This window comes from Symphalangus syndactylus, chromosome 3 (assembly GCF_028878055.3).
Source record: "Symphalangus syndactylus isolate Jambi chromosome 3, NHGRI_mSymSyn1-v2.1_pri, whole genome shotgun sequence".
NCBI lineage: Eukaryota > Metazoa > Chordata > Mammalia > Primates > Hylobatidae > Symphalangus > Symphalangus syndactylus.
In genome coordinates, this window is record NC_072425.2 from 54,149,376 (window position 1) to 54,161,654 (window position 12,279).

General features: G+C 39.4%; 1 long non-coding RNA gene across 1 annotated transcript; it reads left to right on the forward strand.

The window, feature by feature from the left end:
• Positions 1–7,920: 7,920 nt before the first annotated feature.
• On the forward strand, positions 7,921–12,052 carry LOC129479227 (uncharacterized). The gene is made up of 4 exons (XR_008656619.1): positions 7,921–8,100; positions 8,204–8,305; positions 8,802–8,855; positions 11,417–12,052. It is a non-coding gene; the product is annotated as an uncharacterized lncRNA (long non-coding RNA).
• Positions 12,053–12,279: the final 227 nt, after the last annotated feature.

Sequence of the window (12,279 nt, forward strand, 5' to 3'; positions counted from 1 at the left end):
AAACAGTCAAGTATGCTAGAAGGAAATGATGTAATCACATTAGAAACCTAATAAGTCAGTAAATATAGCTATACATAATGGATATATACATATCTGTATACATATATTTTTTAAATAAAAATTTTAATAACATCATCTCAAGGGTACATATTATCAACACGTCATCACTGTTGATGTTCACTTTGACCACGTGGCTGAGTAGCATTGGTAAGGTTTCTCCACTCTAAAGTTATGTTTTTTTTTTCTCTCCATTTTCCATATTGTACCCTTTAGAAGGGAGTGACTGTATGCTGCCCACACTTAAATGCTTTATTACCCTAGGGGTGGCTTATCTATATATATTATTTGAAATTCTTCTGCATAGAATATTTATCTATTCTGCATTTATTTATTATCCCATCATTTATTCATATTAGAATGAACATGTGGATATTTATTTTATACATTGTGCTATAAGCCAACATCACTTTATTTACTTATTTTTGCTCAAATTGTTCCAGTTTTGGCCACTGGGAGCTTTCAGTTGACTTTAATATTCATGGACATACTCCTGCCATTTTGTTTTGTTTTTGAGCACTTTCTTACTTGTTGGTACTACAAGATGCTCCAGGCTTGTCTTGTATATTTTCTGTCCTAGTCCTAGGATCAGCCATCTCTCCAAGATCCCTGTTTTCTTTTATTGAGAATGGTATTAGAAACCAAGATCTGGGCACTATATGTATTCATTGCTACTGGAGTTTGTTGCTTCTAGGCCCTCTCAGCTGAAAAAGCAAGGAAATACATGTGTGTGTATGATCCAATGTATATATACACATCTGTGAATATTTCTATTCGTAACCATCTGTATTTATGTTAGGCAGAACATTAATTTATGCTATGTCCACAACTCTAATGCATTGCCAAGGAAACGTCATTCTAGCCTCCTTCTCTTACTTATCTGTAACTCATGGCCCCCAATTGTGAGCAACCTGGCTCCATCTGTCTTCCATCCATTTGCTTAATTGTCCCATTCCAGCACACACGTATAGTAGTATCAGCATTGATAATCTGTACCTGTGTGAGAAAAAACTTTATCAGCCACAGTACAGTGTTATGCACAGTGTTTTTTTCCTTTAATCTTACAGACTCTATTTTTTTTTCCCCAAAGTTACTTAGGTTAACGCTTTTCCCCTAATTCCCTTCAGTGACATTTCCTCATATGTGATAGACTTAGATTCTGGGGGGTCAGATTCTGTATTCTCTCCAGGATCAGATTGAATAAAATTTTAAATTCATAAATCCACTCAGAAGAAACACTAAAAATAAGAATAATATTACCATACAAAACAATGAGAGTGTCCGGGAAGAAGAGAAAGGATGAAGTAGTAGATAAGCTAAATTTCTTTTTGGTTAGTTATTATTTCTCTTGTTTTATTATTTTATTGCATATTATTAATTATATATGTTTCAAACAGGAAAATACAAAAAAAGTATTTTGATAAGCACTATTACCCACCACTTATTAAAAATTGTTAACCTTTAGATATACTTTCTTTAAAACTTTAAAAATTCTTATTACAGAAAAATTTAAACATATAAAATGGAAAGCTTCCATATACTCATCACCCACCTTCAAAAATTATCAATTCATGGACAATCTTACTTCATCTATATTCCCACCTATTTCTCCTACCCTGTATTATTTTGAAACAAATTCAAGGTATCATGTCATTTCAGGTATAACTACCTCCAAACATTTCAAGATAAGGATGGCTAAAAACATAGTGAAAATAATATGATCACAACAAAAAGTGAACAATAATTTATTAATATGATTAAAATTCAATTTGCATTCACATTTTCTATTCTTTCATAAATGTCATCATTATCTAGATTTTTCTCACCATGTTTGAGTCAGGATCCAAATAAAATGCACCCATTGGTCTTGATGATAGGCCCCTTACATATTTTTTAACCTTGATCTTTTTCTCATTTTCTCCCCCTTCCAATTCGTTGTTGAACAAATCTGCTCGTTTGTTCAATACCTTCCCACGTTCTGGATTCTGATTATTGTCTTCGGGTGGTGTCAAATTTAACATTTTTCCTGTCCTCTCTACTTATAAATTGTAGTTGGATCTAGAGACTTGAAAAGATTGAGATTATTTATTTTGACAGACTACTTTACAGTTGCTGATGGACTTTTACATCAGAAGGCACATACTCTCTGATTGTCTTCTTTTGTGATATTGGCTGTTCTGATGTTTAATGTCTAAATAATTATTAGGATTATAAAATGGCACCATTCTATTCTATCTTCCCTTCTCACTCATTAGCTGGAATACACATGTAAGGAGAAACTCTGACTCATCTACTCTTTGGCTAGCCAGTGGTAGACTCCGTATAGGAAATGCAGGATTTTTCCCCTTTATTTACCAGTTTTCAAAATAGTGACTTAATTTATTTATATGCCACATGTCTTATCCTTCATAATAGCCCTGTCTGAAGTTTAAACAAGAAATAACAGAATGTGTATATTGTATTTTATTGAGTTATAGGGATCAACACCAAAAAACTGAAGATAGAAAATGTTGATAGTGGTTGTCTCTGGAGACAGAGGTTGTGGATGGCAGGAAAGAGGCTATTACTTTTTATTCGGGTCCTTTTTTAACATGTGTGTTTTTAAAAGCATATGCAAATTTTACTACTACTACTATTGTTAATAATAATGACAATCATATTTTTATCAGGAATTTTTAATTATGTGGGAAAATGCTCATTTATACTATTTAAATGAAAAAGATATATATAATATATAAACTCACCTAATTGCATTAAGCTAGGCAATGAATCCAGCTCAACAGAGAAAAAAGAGACAGTTAGAAGGTAATTATAACAAAACTAATGGCCAAGAGCTTTGAGCACGAGATTGAGTTCAGGTCTTACAACAGCTCTATAGCTTAGTATTATAAAAACATTCTCAGGAGTTTAATAATTTGCCCAATATCACCTAGTCTGGCTCAACTTTTAATCTGTATACTCTTGCTACTTGTACAAAGTGTGGGCCGCAGACCAACAGTGACAGCATCACCTAGGAGCCTGTTGGAAATGCAGAACCTTGGGCCTGCCCTAGACCTGCTCACTCAGAATCTGATTTCTAACAGAATCCCTCATTAATTCATAAGCACATCAAAGCTTGACAAGCTCTGCTTTATAGTCTACTTATTAGTGAGTAGGGTGAAGGTTGGGAGGGGTGGGACCCTAATTGTCTGTTTCTCTATCTATGTATCTATCTATCTATCTATCTATCTATCTATCTATCTATCTATCTATCATCTATCTATCATCGATCTATCTATCTATCTATCTATCTATCTATCTATCTATCAATCATCTATCTATCTATCTATCTATCATCTCCTTTTATCTGTATCTGTGCATCCATCCACCCAGTGTTCAAATTGTAAAGTGTCTTACAAATGTGGTTCTCTTACAGTTTGATTCTTTGAAATGGGATCCAAATAATGTCCATTGCAGCTTCCTCCTCCAGTTTTTATTTCTTGTATCTTTTGATATTTATGTGTGAATGAATCTGGATTGTTTCCTGATTGTCTGGGATATCATTTAACTGTTTCTCTGTCCTATGCATTTCCTGCATTAGGTAATTGAGTATGGAGGCTAGATCAGATTCGTGTTTGGTTTTCTCAGAAAGACTATTTCCTAGCGAGTGGTGTTTGCTCTCTCTCCTCTCTTCCTCCCTTCCTCTTTATGTATGTACATATCTTGTTCCAGTGTCTACCTAATGAAATAATGGCTCTATTTCAAAAGGTTAATAATAGGTATTACAAGAAACACTTTCAAATTGTTTTCCTAAAAATAAATAAAATTTAAAAAGCGTTGGTTCAGTGCAAGTTAATATAATATTTGGAGAATCACTTTCAAAGTAGTAATGTGAGCAACAGAGCAAGGAGGTCATGTTAGGATAAGAAACTGAAAAAATAAGGCCACAGATTACTCCTGGCAGCTTTGCCTCAGGAAAGCTTCACATAGTTCATAAGAGCCTCTTCTCCTCTCTAACTAAAGATCAAAGAATCATTTATTTAAATGACACGTGGCAGAAAATGGACACCATTTAAACCAACAAAGCAACAACAGCATCAACCCCAGAGTGGAAGAGGCTGAGGATGGTGACGCACACCTCCCTGGCCTTCAGCACACCTCACAGAGGAACACAGAGCAGGGACACAGAGATGGTGTGGCCTGTGCCCTGACCCGAAGACCCACTGGGATCATTGGTGTGTGTGTGTTTACGAGAAGCTAGGGCAATGTTTACGCAGCTTTCTACATATTAGCCAGAGGGCACATTTTCTTCCAAGTTGTAGAGGAAACTTGTGAAGTTAAATGTAGCATGACCTCATTATCGTGAGGCAGAAATTCTAATGATTGAAGTGTGGGTGACCCGAATTCTCCTCTCTCCTACGTTTGTTTTCTATTGTTGCTGTAACAAATTGCCACAAACTTAGTAGCTTAAAACAATATAAATTTATTCTTGTTCTGTTCTGGAGATCAGAAATCCAAAATGAGCTTCAATGGGCTGAAATCGGCAAGGCTGGTGCATTCTGGAGGCCATGAGGGGAGAATCTCTTTCCCTGCCTCTTTCAGCTGCAAGAGGCCACCTGCGTTCCTTGGCTTGAGACCCCTTCCTGTCATCACAACAGCTCTTTCTTCTGTTGTCGCATTTCCTAGTAATCACTCTGATCCCATGTGTCCTTTCTATAAGGACTCTTGTGATTACATCAGGCCCAACTGCATAATCCAGGATAGCCTCCCCATATCAAACTCTTTTATTTGAATCACACTTGTAAGTCTGATCCTTCTTCATTCATCCCACATGGCTGTGCCAGCTGACCTGTTTCCTGTGGGCACTGCGAGATGAAAAGGAGTATGCTCACTGACAAACTGCTTTCATGGCAGGGAGAGCGTGAAAGAGGATTGATACCCATCAATAGTGGAATGGGTAGATACAATGTGCTGTACTCCTGTGATGTGATAGGATAGAGTAGTTAAAAGGAATAAATTATACAAATGCATAAGGATAAATACACAGAACTCAAAAACCACGATACATAAAAAAGTAAGTTGCAGAACAGTATTAGTTATGTATATTATTTTATGACAAAAACATACATATCTTCATATATATGCAGACATAATAATATCATAATAGATGAGGAGTATGCATAATAAACTCATATTAGTGCTTGCCTGTGTGGAGTGAGGGAGATGGATCTGGGAAGACTTGATAAAGGATACAACAGCATTATTTATCATATTTTATTACCTTTAAAAAATGTCAGATATGTGGAAGTACAACATCTCTATAAAACAGATACAATTCATTAAATGTATTGCTCAATGGATTATCACAAAATTAACCCAACTGGTTACAACCGGATCAAGAAATAGAACATTTTTAGACTCCAGAAGCCTTCATCTTACTCTTTCTAATCATGACCCCTTCCTCCTGCTCTGTAATGCCAGAAATTTGATTTGCCTAATTTTGAACAATGTATAAATGGAAATAGAGTCATAGGATATATAGACTTTTACATCAGGCTTCTGTCAGTTAACATGATGTCTGTGAGACTCATCCCTGCTATTCCTCTTAACAGTATTCATTAATTTTCAGTGCTGAGTAGTATTTCTGTACATAAATATCTCACAACCTATTTATTCATTTGTTCTCATAGCCATGTGCTGCTTCCAGATTTTGGCTACTAGGAAGATTTTTGTATGCACCTTTTGGTGCACACATGTATACATTTCTTTTAGATATGTGCTTAAAAATGGAATTTCTGGATTATAGGGTGTGCATATGTTTGGTGTCAGTTATTTCCAACATTGTTGTACCAGCTATCATGCTCGCTAGTAATGTGTGTGTGCATATAAATACATATATACATTTTTTTCTTAAAGTGAAACAATAAAGAGCGGATACAATGGAGGCAGAAAATTCCTTTGAGAAATGTTGCTGAAATTGGGAACAGATAATTTTTCATCAGGGAAATAATGAATGGATAACATTTCTCTGCTGAGAGAAATGGTCAATAAAGGGAGAGAGATGACAATGCAGGCAGAAAGGCCATCTACAGTAAAAAGTCCTTCAACAGCTAGAGACAGGACCCACAACACAACTGGTGGAAGTTCGCTCTGATGGGAGGAGGGACACTTTCATCACTTCACAAGTGGTTAGCCCTAAAACATGTGTTCATATTTGGTGAGGCGGAGGGGTTGACTTGCTGGCTCCTGCTTGTCTTTCCTCAATGAATTATGAAAGGATGTTGAGGAAAAGGTGGTGTTGGCTTGAGGCCAATGGGGAAGACACTTGATTTAATTAAAGTAACACCAGCTGCTGTGACAAAAATAAATGCAATGAGAAAATACATAATTTCCCTTGTAACAAGAAGTTAGGCAATACACGTTTATATTTTGTTCAGAATTAATACGCCTGTTTCTGGGGAGGCTCTGCTCCACACAGGGATTCAGGGACCCAGGTTCTTATGCTTTACTGACCTACAATCCTAAGCACATGTCCTTTCAGGTCACTGAAGAAGAAGAAGTATGGTATCCCACACATGGGGGCTTGGGAAGCATGAGCCTCTGTTCACATTCACAGGGCATCTCCTGATACCAAGGGAAGTGCAGTGTGAACTCGGTAAAGTGGGAAGAGATGCAGTTGAGCAGATCAGGCTCAACTTCAGCTGTGTCTTCCGGTTTTCCTCCACACATACACACACTCACCCCTCTCCAAAGTCAAGGGCCAACAGCCCCTTTCTGCTTTCATTTCAGGTTTGCAGCCTAATTCCTGCTCGTACAATTTGAGAAGTCTAAGAGGTATTTTAAAGCTTGAATGATCAAAGACTTCAACATTCAAATGCTTTTTACATTTTGGCTCCTTTTTCAAAATTTAATTTCCTCTGGAACCAAATAGGCCTTTGAGGTATGTTTTTTTGGGCAGAATTATATATCACACATATCAATAGGTTTCCTAAGCATAATTCTCAGGTCTCTTTTATTTTTCTGTTTCCTCAGCCCTGCATCCTTTTTTTTCCAAACTAACAGCAGCTACCTGGAGGACGTCCAAAACAATGAGCTTGAGTAGGATGAGAGCCTCTTAATTGGGTCTTTGTCACAAAGTGGAATTGCTTTATATAACAGAAGAATCATAATGGGCCTGTTTTGTTCAGTGCATTTTACAGTCTACTTTTTGAAATTTGAGTTGAAAAAATAGTTTATTCTCCCTGTGTTTCAAGGACCTAGCTTCCTGGATTCTTTCTATTACAAACTGAATAATGCTTTCCTAAGTTCATTTCTTCCTCATTGTAAATTGCTAAATGCAGAAAGTAAAAGTTAATGCATTTGGTTGGTGTGACACTTCCAAACATGTTGCTGAAGGTCCGAGCTTGATGGATGGCTTTTTAGGAGCCATGCCTGAAAGGCGTGCACATCACCTGCTCATGTTCAATTTGCAGAAGCTCAACCACACGGTTGCATCTAAGTGCAAACCCTTCAGCCTTACAAACACAGAATTTCAGGGTTGCTGGCATGAAAATGAGGCTGCTCTTTGGGTGGGAGAGGTCTGGGGGTGATAATGGGGGATGAGAGATGGGTTCTGCTCTCAGTTTCCCTATAAGCAGTAGCTTCTGACCATTGACCTCCTTATTAATTACCTAAGAAGCAAGCAATTTTTCTAAGTGGGCATTACTTTTTCCCAGGGAAAGCACAGCTTAGTTGTATAAGTGGAAAACATTTACTTGTTTATATAACTTTGAACTTGCTTCTTGTGAAAAAAGGAACTCTGGCATTATTATTATTACTATCATTAATTATTTGAGACAGGGTCCTACTCTGTTTGCCCAGGCTGGAGTGCAGTGTTGCAGTCATATCTCAGTGCAGATTTGACCTCCCTGGCTCAAGCAATCCTCCTGCCTCAGCATCTTAAGTAGCTACGAAAGTTAGTCTGACTCTCTTCTCAAAAGAAGGAATGTATGCTGTGCACCTCAATCCTGTTTGTGCCATGGTATTATCTCAGCAAGAAGAAAGGCAGGTTTACAGAGAAACATGGTAAATAGTCATGCGGTATTGGGAGCTCCTTTGAGATTTGTGTTTCGGGGATTCGAAGTGGTTGTGTGGTTTTCTTTCCAACTTTTCTGTTGTTGGGTTTCAGGCATGGAGAAAGTAGAGAGTTAAGTGTAACCAGTGTTGGGATCTTGGCCAAATGAGTCTAACAAGCTTTCAAGATGGCAATGATGTTGAGTGTCTTTGATTGGTGAGTATACTGATGAATGGAGGAATCCAAGTAGAGAAAGGAGTGAAATGAAGGCGGGAAAGCCGAATAGATTGTGAGTAGACAGTGTGGTTAACCAACTGGGAATATTAACATGGTTGAAGAATTATTGCGTGGAGGTGCAGTTATTGAGCATGTGACCAGGGAGTACAGGCAGTGGTGGTTTGCGAGTTCTGAGTTGTTGCAGCCACAATGGGCCATAGGGAAGAGACTGAAGTACAGGTTTGTTTTGTTGCAAGTAAGATAGGAAATAGAGAGGCCATGATATCAAATGCACCCTCCACATGGAAGCTAAATATCCAAGTTTGTTGGGGTTGAGAGGATTCCTGTGAGCCTGGTAGGAGCAGGGAAGAGTGGTCATATGAAATTCTGTTGACACCTATGACCAGGAGGAGGGGACAATGTTATTTCCAGTGAAACGGGCTTCCAATACGCAGGCAGATTTGTTGTTTAGTTGTTATTGTTGTTTTGTTTTCAGGAAGAAGAAGAGATTTTGGAGTAGCAATGGAATAATGACTGGAAACTGCAAGAGGTAAACTGAAGGGAGCTAACAAGAAACAGGACATGGCGGGCGTGGTGGCTCACACCTGTAATCCCAGCACTTTGGGAGGCCGAGGTGGGCAGATTGCCTGAGCTCAGGAGTTCGAGACCAGCCTACCCAATATGGTGAAACCCTGTCTCTACTGAAAATACAAAAGATTAGCCAGGCGTGATGGTGGGTGCCTGTAATCCCAGCTACTCGAGAGGCTGAGGCAGGAGAATCGCTTGAACCCAGGAGGCGGAGGTTGCAGTGAGCTGAGATTGCGCCACTGCACTCCAGCCTGGGTGACAGGAGCAAAACTTCATCTCAAAAAAAAAAAAAAAAAAAAAGCAGGACAGCAGATCTTAGCCAAAAGAAGGAGAGGGCCACTTTCTGAGAAGGCGTTGAAGACGCAGGGTCATTTCTTAAACACAGACTGCAAATTCCATTGTGGACAGCAGAAAGAGAGGTGAGTGAAGGGAGGAGGCCTGGGTGGGGTGAGGTGCTGGCTCGGTGGGTAGGCAGAGCCCAGATTATGCTGGAGGGGGTCAGGCCTGGAAAACTGGTGGTTAGTATTGTTCCCGAGGTTCTCTTCCCAGTGGGTGGGTAAATGTTCCAGCATATTTCTGCAGCATTATCTTTAAGCCATCTTATCTGAAGTACCATCATGTTCTCTTGGGAAGCTTTCCCTTCCTGCTAGAAGAAGTTCTACTCTTCAGCCTTATAAGCAGGAGATTTCAGGGTTGCTAGCTTGAGAATGAGGCTGATCTCTGGGTGAGAGAGTTTTGGGGGTGGTGATGGGGGAGGGGAGATGGGTTCTGCTCTCAGTTTCCCTATAAGCAGCAGCTTCTGACCATTGACTTCCTCATTAATTACCTAAGAAGCAAGCAGTTTTTCTAAGTGGGCATTACTTTTTCCCAGGGAAAACACAGCTTAGTTGTATATGTGGAAAACATTCTTGTTCATGTGACTTCAAACTTGCTTCTTGTGAAAAAAAATAACTCTGACATTATAGTTATTATTATTATTGGAGACAGGGTCCCACTCTGTTTCCCAGGCTGGAGTGTAGTGTTGCAATCATAGCTCACTGCAGCCTTGACCTCCCTGACTCAAGTGATCCTCCCACCTTGGCCTCCTAAGTAGCTGGGGCTACAGACACGGACCACCACATTCAGTTAACTTTCTTAAAATTTTTGTAGAGATGAGGTCTCATTATGTTGCCCAGGCTGGTCTCCAACTCCTGGGCTCAAGCAAACTCTGATATTATTATGTCATGAAATGTTTTATTTTTCTTCAGCTTAATTCAAATTACGAGAAAAAAGTATGCACTCCTACCCACTCTTTTTGACCCATCTTGGGTGAGTGATACCAACCTGAACTAAATTCTTATTCTTAAATTGCACCTGTGATAGGTAGCTTCTGAAATGGCCCTCAATGGTCCTCACCTCCTGGTATTCACATACTGTATAATCCTGTATAATATGAGTTGGCCTTGGTGACTTGGCTGTGATGGACAGTAGTGACGGGATGTCGCTTTGAGATTAGAGTATAAAAGACTGGCTCCGTCTGTGGTTCTTTCTGTGGAAGCCAGCTGCCATGTCATGTGGTTATCCTGGGAGAGGCCCATGTGGCTCATGACTGAGGCTGGCCTACTGGGTGCAAGTCAGCCAGGAGATGGCTCTTTATGACAGCTGCACCACACCATCAGGAGAAACCCTGGGGCAGAGGCATCCAGCTGGGCCATGGCCAGATTCCTGACTTATGGAAGCAGACAGATAATGAATAACCATTCAATATTACTTTGCTGAGTGCTAGGTAATTTGCTTTGTCCCAACAGAGAATTAATATACCATATCTGATACAAAGGGATTCGGTGTAGTAGGGAAGGGGAGAAGGAGGAGGGAGGGGAGTGGCACATACTATAACAATACTAAGAAAGTTAAATGGTAAGTGAAATGCTGGTCAAAGCTTAACTTTTAGTATATAATCAGAGGGCCTCATGACTGGAAGTTTCCCCATGGTCGTAATACTAAAGGATTATTTACGCAGAGTAAAACGATGCTCCAGGAAGTCTCCATGGAACACAGAGGTTTACTTTGACCCTAATTCAGACCTTTGCTGTTTCCTGCCATTGTAAAGAACTGTTTTTTTCCAAAAAATATTTGGAGCACCTATATTGTGCACGTACTGTACTAAGTTCTAGCTACCAAAAAAAAAAAATTTGATATGGACACTTTCTATGGAGAACTAAAGATCTAGTTTGAAAGATGGAAATTAATTAAACAAACCCCAAATTAAATGTAAAATTACAACTATATGCTGTGTTAGAAAGGAGAGAGCCATGGCATTCCTAAGAGCTTGAAATGAGGGGAGTTGGGGGAATGGAGCATGTGCAAAGGCCCTGAGATAGCTGTATGGCATGGAAGGAAATGACGGCATGCAACAATGACACAGAGAAGAAAATAATTAATTAAATAGAAGGGGCCTGAGAATTGGAGGGGGCATGCAATTTGAGGTCTTGTGGCTTACAGTATGGGATATAGGTTTATGTGAGTTTTTTTATTCCATTGCAGATTAAACAGCCTTTGGAAAAGTATAACAGTAAGATAAATCTGACACAGCTGACTCCATCTTGCCTCTAGCCTCACAGGCTGGCTGTCTTTGCTCATTTCTGGGCATGGACCAAGCTCACTTTGGGAAAAGTTTAGTTTATGGTTTAAATGATAATAGCTCTTCCCCAAACCTAAACTGCTCTTGTAAACCTAATGAAAGACCATCAAGGAAGGAGGATGAGAGGGGCATGAGCTCTAAATAATTACCAGCCATTTTTCCAGAGGTAATAACATTTGCAACTTCCCCAATCACTCTTGCAGATAACATTACTATTATAGAACCTAAGATTGGCCTTTTGAGATGTCTTTTCAGGTTTTTGCATTTCTGACAACCAGATGACCCCACCTGGACCCACCAACCAGTCCTGTCATCCCCATCCAGGAACTGACTTAGCACAAGAAGACAGCTTCAATTCCCTATAATTTCATCTCTGATCCAACAATTCAGCATGCCTCCTACCTTAGCCCCCTGCCCTCCAAACTATGTTTGAAGAACCCCTAACCTCCGAACCTTCAGAAAGACTGATCTGAGTAATAATTCTGTCTCCTATGTGGCATGGCAGGCCTCGCATCAATTAAACTCTTTCTTTACTGCAATGTCATGGTCTTGGTGAGTTGATTTTTTTGTTTGTGCAGTGGACAGAAAGAACCTACTGGGTGGATGATTACACAGAGGTGGGAGCAGGGAGTGACTTGGCCAGATTTGCATTTCAGGAATACCTCTGACAGCTATATGGAGAATGCATTTGAGAGGGGATAATCAATGCCTGTGGGCGAGTTGCATCATAAAGCACTCAACTCTCTGGTAGCATAAAGCAGCAACA